At 39.0% G+C, this 14,307-nt stretch overlaps 1 protein-coding gene across 1 annotated transcript in view; it reads right to left on the bottom strand.

Moving 5' to 3' along the window:
* The window catches only part of LOC118507771 (homeotic protein Sex combs reduced), a 62,130-nt gene extending 47,956 nt beyond the window's left edge, over nucleotides 1–14,174 (bottom strand). Inside the window, exon 1 of the mRNA XM_036046794.1 lies at nucleotides 13,949–14,174. The gene's annotated coding sequence lies outside the window, so the exon portion shown is untranslated. The remainder of the gene's footprint in view (nucleotides 1–13,948) is intronic.
* Between the last annotated feature and the right edge of the window lie 133 nt (nucleotides 14,175–14,307).

The following is a 14,307-nucleotide window of genomic DNA, read 5'->3' as shown; positions in this document are numbered from 1 at the left end:
GATCGAAAAATCGATGATTTTGGGTGTAAACCGATTAACTCTCGAGTCTTAGAACACAGTGTAACGGCACGGTTCGAGTCCGGAGCACGGTAATAGAGTCATGAAGCAAATATTCATCGATATAACACCCAAGCAAGTTTGAGCGAGAGAATGGAAACAAAAAACACGAATAAAAAAAGGAACCCAACATAGCAAAGACATACGAGGGCACTACGTACGAAGATTAAGCACAATGATAATATCAAAATAAATTATCTCCTCATAAAAATTAATGACGATCATTTATTTTGTGCAAAAGAGAAAATAATAAAATCTTTACGTTTTACCCAGCGCGTGGGCTACTACTCGATTGTGGTATGATTGTTTTGTTCGATGCTTTGGAACTAGTTAGCTACACATGACTTTTCCTTGGCCAGTAGTGTCCCTGGTTGTATCTATCCAAGCATCATTTACATTGCTGAAGGTGTTGTACCGAAGTTATTGCTGAAACTTAACCGAAGTTATTTGGTATCAATTTGAATACATTCCACGTTTACATATATTTACAATAGAGAAGACAAAAAAAAAAGTTGTACGCGCATGGTTTTCGTAATAAACAATACCGGTTTCCAATACCTGCTCGCACGGCATGTTATCTCGGTAACCGATACATTGATATTATTTTGAGTTTCTCTGTTGTAAACGGTTTCTGACTGATTTTATTTCTTATTCATTTGCTTGTGGTCCTTCTAGCGCTGAGGCTCGGTATCGGAACTTCCCTTCAAAGTTCTTTTGCGTTTTATTGATGAGATTTCATTTGGGACGCGAAGCTTTTAAAAGAGTTGTCACGGTAATGGAGGCTCTTTTTTATTTTCCTTTCTCGTGGCCGTTCGACCTGAATCATTTTGATGCTCAGTTTTCTCGTTGGACAGTTTCTCTCATTACTTTCCTTGGCTGACTTTTGCTTGTTGATGTGATCATGCGATAGGTTTTATAAAGCAGTTCAAACTTGCAACAATAGCGTTAGCTTTGCATCATAATGTGTACGTTTGAGGTTGAGTTTTTGTTAGACGAATGTAGTTTCATATACTTTTATAATTGTTCCCTCTATAGGTACCAATTGTTTTATTTTGTCAACGCGAACGCATGGCATGGCACCGGGATAAGAATCGTGGACCGCAAAGGGATGCTGAACTGCAATTGTAAGTGAGTCAGGGCTATAACTTGAAGTGAAATTATTTGCCTGGCTTAACACCATGATACACCACAGCACAGCACATTTGACGAGTCAAAAATGGCAGAATGATGAGAAAAAAAAAACACACACACACGCACAGTTTGTATCATGATAAGAACCAATTATAATGAATATAATGATGATGATGATGATGGTGTTGCTTAAGATGAAGCGAGTGATGATAATGTTAATGATGATGACCGTTAGCTCATCGTGATGTAGCTTGATAGAGTGATCAAAACCAGCAGACGTAGACGAGGAGCACACAAGAAAAGGATTCGAGTAGCGAGTAAAGTGCAGCGGAAAGATTACATCGTAAGAGATCAAAATCGACGGAACAAGAAACGCAGATCATCAGGAAAGAACAAGAGCATTATGATGATCTCGATAATAGGACGATGTGCCACTTTTTCCTCACTGTTTGCAGCCGGTAGAAAAGGAACAAGTCCCAACATTTTACCCAACGTTTTGAGCAAGTGAGTGTTTGCGTGCATGCCTCTAGTAATCATGTTCATCATGAGAGGATTCACCGAGGATCAGCATGCAATGAAAGCTCAAAAATGGGAAGGCGCAGTTTATAGATTGCTTGCCTAATTGCCGAACCAATCAACACCTTTTCCTGGACTCGATTCGATAGCGAGCAAGCGTGTAATTAACTTTGGACATGCGTATGTAAGAGTATGTTTTGGCTTCATAATTACATCGTTTTTAGTTTTTCTTGCTTAAGTATTAATTTCAAAACTATTGGCTTCAAGTGCCCGTGAAGCGCACAGGTTTGAGCGTTCAAAGTGAAAACTAAATCAGACAAGCGAATGAGAGTGAGGGGCACTGGTTTGAGCGTTTCTAACGAAAACTAAATCAGACAAGCTTATTACTGAACATAAATATCCCCTAATTAACCAAGCACTTGGGTGAATAAAGATTGCAAAATCCGCAATCTGAGGCGTTCGGAGTAAGGCGTTGCATGTATTTTTTTTTTACTGAGTAATCGTAAAGCCAACAATTGTGCAGTTTTATTTAAAATTGTACAAATGTCCTCCGATCAATATTTGTCGCTAGCACGCGTACACAGTTTTTACAACTTTCATGATATTAATGTTTTCATTGCCATAATCATCGATTGTCAAAGCTGCATAGACATGAGCTACCAGAAAGTCTCTCCCCAAGCGTGCCATTACTCGATAACGACTTGAAACTTGTAACCGCCATTTCGTGCCTGGCAAGAAGGCTAATCTTACCACATCATCGTTTTATTTGAGTTTTATTGGAGAACCCAAAGTTTTAGTGTGTGAATATAAGTCGCGGTGTTTTGTAAGTTCGGGACAATTTCGGGATAATTTCAGTATTACAGCATGACGCCGTATTGTCAACACCGCATGTGTTGACGATTATAAGTTGACCATTGAATTTGTTTGTATATTTTTTATAATATGTTGGATAGTTGAGGGAAAATCAATGCCTCAAAAATGCTAAAGCATCTGATAGCAATCAATCGCAGCACAGCAGTTTTTCAGGAACTTAACTACACTTGAAGGGCACAAAACAATGAAAAATAGGCTGTTGGAATATAAAGCAATAGCCGAGCGAATGAATGAAAAAATGTATCAACGCCAAAACGATGTCTCAAGAGAAATGTCCTTTCCCTTGATATCGGGTGCTTCGTCTGCTCAGTCACCGCATTTCGCGCAAGACAACGAATTCTTGACACGCATTGACACGTTGTGTGTGTGTGTGTGTGTGTGTGTATTTTTTGGTCTCAGACGACGGGTTTTGAGCTGATGTTCTTGTGAAGGGTGCCTGTGTTGGAAGGCTAATTCAAATGCACCCACCTCTAACACATCCAATCGAGCAGAAACATCAACCCATGTCCTTTCACACACCATGTTGGTTTTGTATGGTGGACGCAGCGGAAGCAAACCTTACTTCAGAGAACGGCATTCGCTTCACATTAAATCCCTGTTGAGCATTACGCATAAGGATAACAGGGAAAAGGACGAATCAATAGAATGGCGATACAGGAGGACGTGTGATTGAGAGAAAATAATTGTACATTTACATGAACGAAAGAGGGTGAAAATGAGAGAATGAGAGAGGAAGAGACAACCAAGGTGGTTTGCGGAGCGAAAGAGAGCTTCAAATTGGACACAAACTCGGGATGCTGAATGACGGTTGGCTGGCTGGGTGACTGATAGGCCAGCCATGGCTTAGCCGTGCTTCCCTAGGAAAATCGTGCACGTCATAGATTAATGATAGCAATCCGTCAACATCAAGAGAAACTCCGCCATAGCGGATCATGAGGCACCGAAGATGAGGGCTTTGTGATGGTGACGAAGAAACTCAGTTGTTTTTGAGCGGCAAGAGTAACACATTTTGAAAACCTTCTAAGGCAGAGAAATGATGAAGATTGAAATTCGACTCGTTCTCTTTTTGTATCACTTACACTGGGGGAGCCAGCCAGATATTTTGGGTATTGTTCTGTTTTACCTTCGCATTAGGGAAGTAATTTTTGGAACACTGCTTATAAAACGTTAAATGATTTGATTTCAGCTACATACTTTGCTATTAAAACAATAAACAATGCTAGGCTGTTTCTTTTTAAAACGATATTTTAATAAAAAAGAAAAAAATGGACCGACTGTTGCATCGAATAGTCTTGTTTCGATGTGTGAACATTTGATATAGTCTTATTTCAGGGGCTTGTCTTGGCATGATAGAATAAGGTGCAACTAATAATAATAATATTTTAATCACTTGATTTTTGTTAAACATTTTGCCCTAAAGCTAGCGTTGTTCTTAAACGAGATACCTACAGTAATTCCCTCACATTAATCCATTCATGTATTGTCACAAGATACTAAAAGACAGTAAAGTTACAAAAGCAAATTTCGACGCATTCACACGATGATACACTCAGCGAAATAAAAATAGCACCTCCTGGTCTTTTAGCAATATTTTGAAAAATCTTTTACCGATTCTTCTCTCTTCAGTTTGTTAATGTTTGGAAAGTGCAACAAATCCTTTAGACACAATTTGTATTTAAACCCAGAAATATTGGTTAAAGGGATACAGATACGAAGAATGTACTATCCAATCAAAATTCATTAAAATTTTGTGTAAAAACCATGCTTGAATCAATTCAGAGCTATGAATCTCATCATTTCCTGATGCTAAACAAAGTCTGGACACTTTCACGCCTCGCCATAGTGAAGTAAACTTATTGGTAACATAAAGATATCCTCCAACTACAGCTGCGTTGACATTTATGCCAATGAAAGCTTGCCACAAAATTTTCTTCACGTAGATCTTACCAAAAGTAATACCGGTTCTACAAGCCATCAAGGTTGAACATCTTTTCATCCAAAAAGACCACATATTTACACTCTCTCTGTTGCTCTGCCAAATTAGACTGAATGAGACTCCGAGACCGCTCAGAGTGTTCGTGTCTTGACAGCTTGACACATACTCTCTGATCACTGGCCATTGCAATTCTTCATGAAGTACGAATGCTGTTATCTTCCGATTTACTAATTGTTTACACAAATAAGCATATAATGCAATTTATTTGAGTTTTTCCTTCTAATCATCATTGTATTCATTTTTAAATAAGTGCATGTCCTTGGCATGTGATTAGGAAGTATTATATGAGCAAAATAAGCGAAAGCAAATAATTCGCTCGTGACTGTTAGTTTAAGACTTTGTCTCTAATGAAAAGTGACTGCAACTGACTGAAAACCGGCCCAAATGTTTGTCATAAATTGCGCAGGAAGCCGCTACTTGCTTGATGGCACTATTTTCATTTCTAACCATTCTTTGTTAAATCATAAGTTCTTCAAACATTGATGGTCAAACTGAAAATTGAGGTAAGAGACTAAAATCTCTCAAACTAGAAGTTCAAATATATCAGTTCGTAATCATTAATTAATAAAATAAAAATAGAAGTTCAAATATTTGGAATCTCTTTTGGAGAGTTTAGAAAATAACCGGAGGATGGGAAAACGTCCAATCTATAACAAGGAAAGGACGCTGTAATGGGTAGAGCAATAAAAGTTTAATCCTTTATTTTGCAAACATATTTCAAACACAAACTGGAGTAAACCGGAACCAGGTAAACGGCGTGAACACTGCTGAAAGGTATGCTGTTGCAAATAGTTCTAATGCCTGTAAAGTAGTTTCCGAACACACAAAACAAACCGTTTTATTGCATGCTCCAGGGGTACATATTTTACATAGCACCAAAAACCAAATTTGTTGTACCCAGCAGCTTTAACCTGGCCTGTTACACTTCCAGCATCTTCGTGCGTTGCCAGTGCTAGGTGAGCAGTACTGCGAATACGAGCTGTCTTTTGCAGAGTGCCCGTTGCGAATTTCAGTATGATGGAAAAAAATACGTGTACGTAGATGGCAGTTATTTAAAAAGCGTTTGTTTGAGGATATTACGACGATTCTTTAGTTAACAGTTAACAGTGCATACTGAGTATAGCTTAAAAAGCTGCGACATTGCGCACTTGTGATGCGCAAGAACGGATCAGAAACGACTCTATGAAGCTCGATTGGGACTGTTAATCTTCATTGCCAGTCTCTAGTTATGTGTTGTGTTGTGTTGTACCATGTGAAGGATGTAAACCCATTGCATTCAACAAAGTGCCACAAATGTGAGGTTTCGTCATTTCGAAAGTTGTCTATTAGAAGTATTAAACTTTATAGACAACAGTAGCAGCAGTTACAGCAGTTGAAGCCAGCGATCAGTTAGCGATACTAACACTGTGTCCAGCCAGTCCAGTTTGTTCGGCAAACACTCAATGACTTCTTGTTTGTGTAGCAGCAGAAATAATCAGCGAAGTCTTTTTATTGGTAATAAGTTTTATGCATAATGTTTAATGCTAAATGCATGCCACTTAACTTCTGAATCGATTTTGGCGACCCAAACGACTGTCGTTCGGTCGGACTGGTTGCGAATTATGTATAAATCAATAGAACCACAAGCGAGAAACGTAAATAGTGCTCCATTCCACATAATTGACTGGGTTTTATCACCAAATGTAACTGGTTCCGCACCTCATCCATCGTCACCTCGGCGCAGCAGAACGGCAAGCAGTCGTGTAAAAAATGCATCCATTAGCGTCGTTGTGTTTTGGGGCATTATTCCTGAAGTATCGTCAGTAATGCAGCAAAAAAACTATAGACCGTAGTTGTATCGAGCGAATTGAGATCTTTAGTGTATTCGATATAACTATAACAAGAGTCTTGTGAAAAAAAAGCAATAAAAAATACAACATAAAGCGCCTTCTTTTCTGGACCGCTGAGCTCTCCGCTACATATGATTACTTTAATGGTGATGACAATTGTCTACCAATGTCGTCCTGCGTTGATGGCGTTACTGTTGATTAAAAACATAAGGTATAGGAAAATAATCGCTCAAAGTGCTACACTCATGGCCGGCAGGCAAACAAAAAAACAACAACCCAGAATCATTATTTGTGAACATGGGCTATGTTGGCTGGATTATTCACCACATTAGCGAGGGCAGGGTGCGCAGTGGCAAATTCGAAAGGCTGCTCCATTTTCGATGCCTTGCGCGTACCTACCTACCGGTACCTTTAGTTTCATTTTTGGGAGAAATCCACGGCGAAAACACCGTTTGAAGCAGTCATCAGTTAAACTAATGACTTGAAGCTTAAATCGAGTTCTTGGCGTTGGAACCGCCATTGGCACTTTGAAAGCTTTTCGTCAATGGGTTCTCTTTGTAAGAAGAACATTGTGATTTTGACCAGAATTGACGATGTACTGCATGATGATGATTAAAATAATTGAACACCAACAACCTTCAACATTACATTCAAACATTAGACCATAATAAAAGCGGTATATTGAAGATCATTAGTTACCGATAGAGAGGTTAAAATGATGGAAAAATGGCTATATTCACAAGTTTCATATACTCAGAGGTTGTTTGAGGTTCGTGTTTGTTTTTTCGTTCTATTTTATTTTGAAGCAATACAGCACAGTTCTCTTCATACATTTCCTAATACCGTGCAAATCTCTTTTTACAGCAACTGTATCTTGTACCGAGTGGTAAATGATTGCATATTTTATTTTAAAATTCTATTGAACATTCTTGGGACACGGGAGTGTCGTGAATACCATCAAATGGGCATAACACAAGGTTTTTGAGAAGAAATGAAAAATTTAAGCATTCATTATCCACTAAGGATAGATTGTGTATCTGGCATTACATTTGGTATGTTTTTCACAACGATAATTTGTTCACTTGTATATCTTTTGTATTTTTTGCAAAATAGACGAATAAAAGAAAATCTAATGAAATGTTATTTAATACGAATGATCGACTATTTATATATTGCTGCAACAAGTATCGACGCCCGTCGGAGTTTCATATGACATGCTATAATTAAATCTTTGATTTACGCCCGCGGCACAGGACTGTTTTAGTAACAACATTATGAAACGAAGAATCCGTAAAATACGTTTATTTGTTGAATTTCTAAAGTGGCCAGGTGCAAGTCTTTGATGTTTCTTTGATTACCAATGAGCAAGAATATTGTGACGTCATAGTGTTTTTTTATGGTTCACACCCCGTAGAGAATAGCTTGTGGTTATTCCATTTGTTTGACTGTGTATGAAGATGTATCCTTCGTAGTCCACACCTTGCTAATGTGTAAGACCTTGTTTACGTCATAAATTTTACTATGGCACCAGTAGCAAGAATGATAGAACGCTATAATGGCTGTGACCTTCACACATCATTGACACTGGAGGGTAATGAGTAATAATGCAGTTGCAGATTTTTGTGGTTTTTTTCTTATTTTGTTTTGTTTTATGAAGAGCACAGTGGCAGATGATTACAAAAGCCCTCCAGGAAGAACATTTATCTACCTAAATGGTCATAAGTTTTTGGTCAACGAAACGCCGCCACTTTACCAATTTCATCTCATGGCATTACCTTTTGCAATAAGCTCTAACTTAGCGATTGTATTACATTTCAAATTTTTGGTTATAGAACTTTTACATACGAGGTTTTTATACAGCAAACAGTATTTACATTTAATTGCTTAGTTAGTGAACCATTCCCAACATGGTAGAAGACCGTCTATAGCTCCAAAATAATCGGAACACGCGACAAAACGCAAAAACGCAAAAAGGTGGAGAAAACTTTCTGCATCGGAAAGTAAAAGATGGCGTCGAACGTTGCGGCTGCTTCCGGACTACTGGAATCATCGGTAAAAAAAACGACTAGACTAGGAAAATGGGAAAATGAAAATGCGTGGGTGACAGATCCATCAATCAAACGTGGGATGATGGATGAAAGGCTATCAAGCATTGTATACATTTTAAGTATATCTTACGTTGTCCATGGCTTTTTCCTTTTTTATGATTAGAACGGTCACTTTGATGCGGAAAGAAGTGGGATGTGTTGAGATTACCCGCATTGTTTGCTCTGCGTAGGCGTGTAAGTTAGTTTAGGGAAATGGTGTGAATTTATTTAGTTACTCTCCAAAAAGAAGGTAGTACGGGAAATAGGAAATGTATTTTCTTTTAAGATAGATGGTATGTGGCTGTAGACAAGAGAACAATACTACGCTGTATATGTATGTAAGAGTACCTTGAACTGAATAAACTATTAAAAGAGTTGTTTTATAAAATAATCAATAAAAGGAAATATGGACGTATTTGAATATGTTTTACGAAAATGTACCTGTTGCAAAACACACAGAAAAGAACCGCGTAAACGTGCTAAGTTCAGAATGTGTTGAATGTTTAATGAAAAATTCAATAAAAATAAAATCTGGAAAAATGTTACAAATTGATTAACCCAAGTTCAAGTCATTTCTTTGTGTGAATGGCATATCCGTGTATTGCTTATATGCTGTACAGAAATCGTTCACAATAATAAACAGCACGAATATGTTTGGGATTTCAAAAGGTAATATTTCATAATGTAAGACAAGGCAGTATTTAATATTCTAACAAACATAATTTCATCCAATACATTTCATAATCTTTCATACACCGAAGAAGGTTTTCGACCACCTTTTGACTCTTTTCTACATTGCTCTGCTTTTGATAACGCTTACTACTGCTACATTTGTATCGAAATATACATGAAATGGCAAAGCATCATACAAGCCTGCACGGTCATTAAGGCTGGTTCCCATTGTCCATTAGCTGAACAACATTCCTGTAAATCATGTAATGCTTTTTAGCCTTTTGCACACACGTACTCTGCATTCCGGTACACGTAACAAGCTGGCTGTGATATATGCTGACCGAGCCATTTTTTCAACTTTGTTACTCGTATTTACGTCGTTACAGAATACCGTCCACCGAGAGAGTAAAAACGTTGTAAAGTTTTTTGTGCCGTTCGTTTAGTGTGTCTAGGTAGGTATGGTACTACACTTTACGAATTTCTACACAGATAGCCCAAAAAGATGGTTTTCGTTTTGGCCTGAAAATGAACAAGAATTTGCATACTATCTGCAAAAGAGGTTTCAGATACTGGAGAATGTAGTTTGAAGAAACTATTTTAAAATTGTTTGCTCCAATGTTCCGTGTGGCACCAACATAGACCAAGCAATGTTAGCAAGACAAAAATCAAAGCATACGTCTTATATACTTTAACAGATTCTGCTTGTTGCATGCGCTGGATAGCGTTGCTAGTCCGCTGATGTCAGACGTACCATTGAAACACACATTTTCTTTTTGGCATACATTTAATACGCACTCTTCAAATTGTGGAATGGCTTGGTAAAATAAAAATCCAGCACTATCCTTTTATATACTAAATTGATTTTGTGTAAGCCCCAAATCTATACAAGGGTATCGGCGATCAACTGCAAATCAAAATACAACTTTCAACTTGTCTTTAATCAAGGAAACCTCGAGTACCGCGTCATTGGTGAAGAAAGTGCACGATGGAAATTGATGATTTGATAGAGCGACGGTCTGTCTCACACGATAAGCTTTAAAATAAGACGAAACTGCAACGTGACGGGCGCTGCTAGTGGTGGTGGTGATGGTGGTGGCTCGTGATGTAATATACCATTCTTCATCGACCAGAAGGCAAAACGAGCACCACATATAAATAAATAAATCGGCAGCACTTTAGCTAAATGAGTTTCATATTAAATTTAACGATGTGGCAGTTTTTCAAATCTGACGCTACAAAAAACAAAAAATGGAAAGCAATCGACCAGACTTTGAGTCGATGGCTACCACCAGCATAACATGGCATGTAGCCCGAGGTTCCAATAATAACAGAAAACCAGATTGTAGTCATCGTCTTTGCATCCATCGACAACATCATCTGCACCATCGCTCATGTATTTCAGTGATCTTTAGATATCTTTTTTCGACTCGCTCGTCCCCTTTTTCAAGCGCGTTTCACATCAGGTACTGCCACCACGTTTTAGAAAACACAATGCGTTTGTGTTAAAATTCATACTTCTCTACTGCCTCACTATAATAAGCAATTAATTACATAGTACCCGCCAACCCTATGGAACTGTGGGCCCCAAGTAATCGGAATCGGAAATCAATGTGGTTAGGACGAAGAATGATTATGATCTTTTTCGGAATTTAACGCAGTTTTGTGCAGATGCTATTCGTATTTGATTTGAACGTGCTGAATAAGCATTTTAGATTCTGGGGTTTTAAAGTACTCTATACTTTTCCATTGTGTTAAAAACATCAGGCATCGGTCACGGGCTAACTATATGTACAGGTTCATTCCACTTGTTCCAAGGTTTTTACACATCGTCTTTGTAGCAGCGACCTTGACTTACAAAAGTGCATTCTGGCAAGGAGGAGGTAATGGGTTCACATACACACAATGGATTGCATTTAATTGAAAACCGAAGTTGTCGTTTGTTGGTTTCGGTTGGTTTCGCTGTTTGCCGAAAATCAAAGACAAAAAGGGAAACAAATGAAACCAGCGACAGGGACAGGACGTGGTTTGGCCTTTGAAGGATACATCTTTTGCAGGCAGAGGTTTTGCAAACGATCGCAACAGATATTGGGCAAATGTAGAAGGGTCCCTGTTTTGAACGATGAAGGTCGAAGCCATTCCGTTTTAAATTAGACCATAAATTCGTTCAACTTCCAAGCCCTTCCGATACCTGCGCCGGTGGTTTGCATACTTTTCGCTGGAATCGGACCCTTTTGCACCGAACACACAACTCCAAAAACTACTACAGTCTTGCAATGTAGAGTGTGGAGGATGTGCACTACATTGCCATTGTTCATGGAACTCATTCAAGTGAGGACAATGAGTGAACTTGTGTAAATGTAATTCATACGGGCTTGAAATGAAGTTTGCTTTCTGAATAAAGATTAAAAATAGAAAAGCTATTCCCAAATAAGAGGATCAATAGCAATATGATGTAAATATGGTTGAATTTGGAAAATACACGCTAACCATTTGAATGTTGAGGCACAAAAAACAAATAAATTCACCAATAAGCCAAGAAAATTCACTCACTGAGGCGCTCCAAACGAGCATTCTGTATACAATCGATGGCGACGGTAGTGTGTTTCACGCATTGGACTCATTAACCCATTTCCGTTGCTAAAAGCGTCTAAAAGGACGGCGGATAAGAAACGTTTTCTAGGCGAGGGTTAACCAGGACCACTCTTCCAAATCACACCTTTCTAAGCAGTGGTGCTTGAGAGCGTACTTGAATTCTAATATCACTTTCTTATGTAAACAACAGCAGCAGGGTTGGGTATATGATGGGTTTAACCTTATCCAATAGGTGCCGCCGCTTATCACGCAAGGACTAGGGAAGGTTTGGTCGCTGCCGTTGATGGAGTGTTGTCGGCGAGACGCGCCGAGGACTGACGGTGTGATGAATTTTCTGTCAGAGACTTGTCGCCCCGTTGCATTTGGATGGCGAGCTTCATGCCATTCCATTTCCGTTCGAGTAGATGCGTGTGTTTGGCACTCGCCGGTGCTCAGATGGCGATCCATTTTATTTCTCGGATGTAAAACGCCCCAAGCCAAGCCAGGCCGTCGACGATGCAGGAAAAAGAACGAATTTTTATGGGAAGCTTCGTCCCTCGAGATTTTACATCAGCAAGACGTAGAAACTTTTCTTTGCCCATAGCCTTTCGAACGAAATCAAAATCTGGACCCGGTCCCGGGCCCCACAGCCAGAACTCTATAGAACTTTGACACGCAGCACTTCGAACAATGTCCGAACTCTGTTTGATAGCAGCAAAAAACTTCACCCACTGCTAGCCAGGGTCCGTGAAGGATATAGAGAAAGCGAAAGGCAACAACGAAAAAAAAAACCCGAGCACGGACAGAAGAATTATTTTGTATTATAGAAAATACATAGTAACATTTTTTCTCAACGACATTGATGGATTGGAACGAACGAAAAGCGAAAAACTGAAAATGTCATTCGGATTAATGCTGGTGGGGCTGGGTGTATATTTTATATTATGCTCCTCGACTTCCAAAGGACCCATCCACATCCAACGGTGCAAGGAAGTGTAACGATGGGCGATGGTAAATAGGAATCACGCAGAAATGATGAGCGCACCAAATACATAGGTCTGGAAAAGTAAGTTGGCCTGATGCTTGCGTTCCCTGCGCCCAAAGCTCATTTTCCCGTGCCTTAGATTTGGAATTAGAACTCCCATCAACGAAGAATTGAAGTTGAATCATTTGTTTGGTGGGTTTGTACCGTGATCCATTACGTTTTATTACATTTTTGTCCTTAGACAATTCTACGATGCGGACGCGTTTCGGTATGATTTTGCGCACCAGTACCATGGTCACAGAATAATACCGATGCATACTGCTCGTATTCACAGACTTAGGCAAGAACCACTACGTTCGAGAGCGAAAATTCTATGCCAACAATGGATAGCTTTAAACAGTTGTTAAATTTGGGCGTTATGAGTGACCAAAATCATACATAATGCTCATTTTTGCACAGACTTACTTGTTGACATTTACATTTGTAATTCTTCGGGCACTTTTTTGAGGGTCTATAGATTTAAGTTTAATGAAGAATTTCATTGATGAAACAGTTGCAAATGACTTGAAGCTGTTTTAAAACGTTTTCGTTGTTTATATCTACCGCAAAACAAGATTTTTAATACCTTTTTCTTAGTTACTGGCTTACTTTCGAGAAGCCCAGTGAGCGATCCCACATATACGAGAACGATTCGATTGGGATTTGATGCTAGCGCAGCCATGTAGAGGACCGACTACTACTGTTCAACCGACAACGGGTTTTGCAAAAAACATGACTTTGGACAACGAAATTGATTCTTACTTCTTCACAGACAGTATTGGACATATGCTTAGTTAGCTTTCCACAGGGGTAATGTGTAGCTGAATAGAAAAGTATTTTAAAGCATTTTTTTTATTGTGGGTTTTTTGTATGGGAGTTTATTAAATTAGTATGGCGAGTTTTTCGTTATGAACCCGAGTCCTGCGAGAAGTTATAGTTTTAATGTGAAAAGTCAGACTCCCGTAGTTCCCCAGGGAGGAAAAAACTATGTCGGTGCAACGGTTTGGATGAAGCCATTTTTGGAATCGTAGAGAACAGTTTTCCCCTTTTCCCTAGAAACTACGGCATGCAAAATGTTTGGCGTTTGCAGTTTTTCGCATTTAGTTTGGTATCAAGCATTTAGTTTTACCGCACCCAGTCGGTGGGATATAAGTGAAGCTAAAATATTACACTTCGAAAGGGGCTTACTTACCTGTTCAATGTTGCTCCCTGAGTTTGTACCGTAACCAAACGGGCTGAAACTAAAAACGTCCTTACACACTTTAGACGCTAGGAAAACACAAACTTTTCAGAAAACACTCAAAAATACGCACGCAGAGCACTGGCACAAAAGACGCAAGATGCGGCAAAAGATGAAGACAAAATGAGTAAAATAGATTCTTTCGCAGGTTTTTTCCTACAACTTCCGATCATGGCGAAATATTTCAAGCACTGAAATATTTCCTAATGGCCTCAGCATGTGCATCCGCTCTCGACGTTTCTTCATCTTATTTCGATGGGAAATAGGCGTGGTAAAGTGTGTCGCACCTGCGCTGTAGGCGTGGCTCGACG

Source organism: Anopheles stephensi, chromosome 2 (assembly GCF_013141755.1).
Source record: "Anopheles stephensi strain Indian chromosome 2, UCI_ANSTEP_V1.0, whole genome shotgun sequence".
NCBI classification, from domain to species: domain Eukaryota; kingdom Metazoa; phylum Arthropoda; class Insecta; order Diptera; family Culicidae; genus Anopheles; species Anopheles stephensi.
Note: the sequence above shows the minus strand (reverse complement) of the source record. Positions and strands in the feature narration are given on the sequence as shown.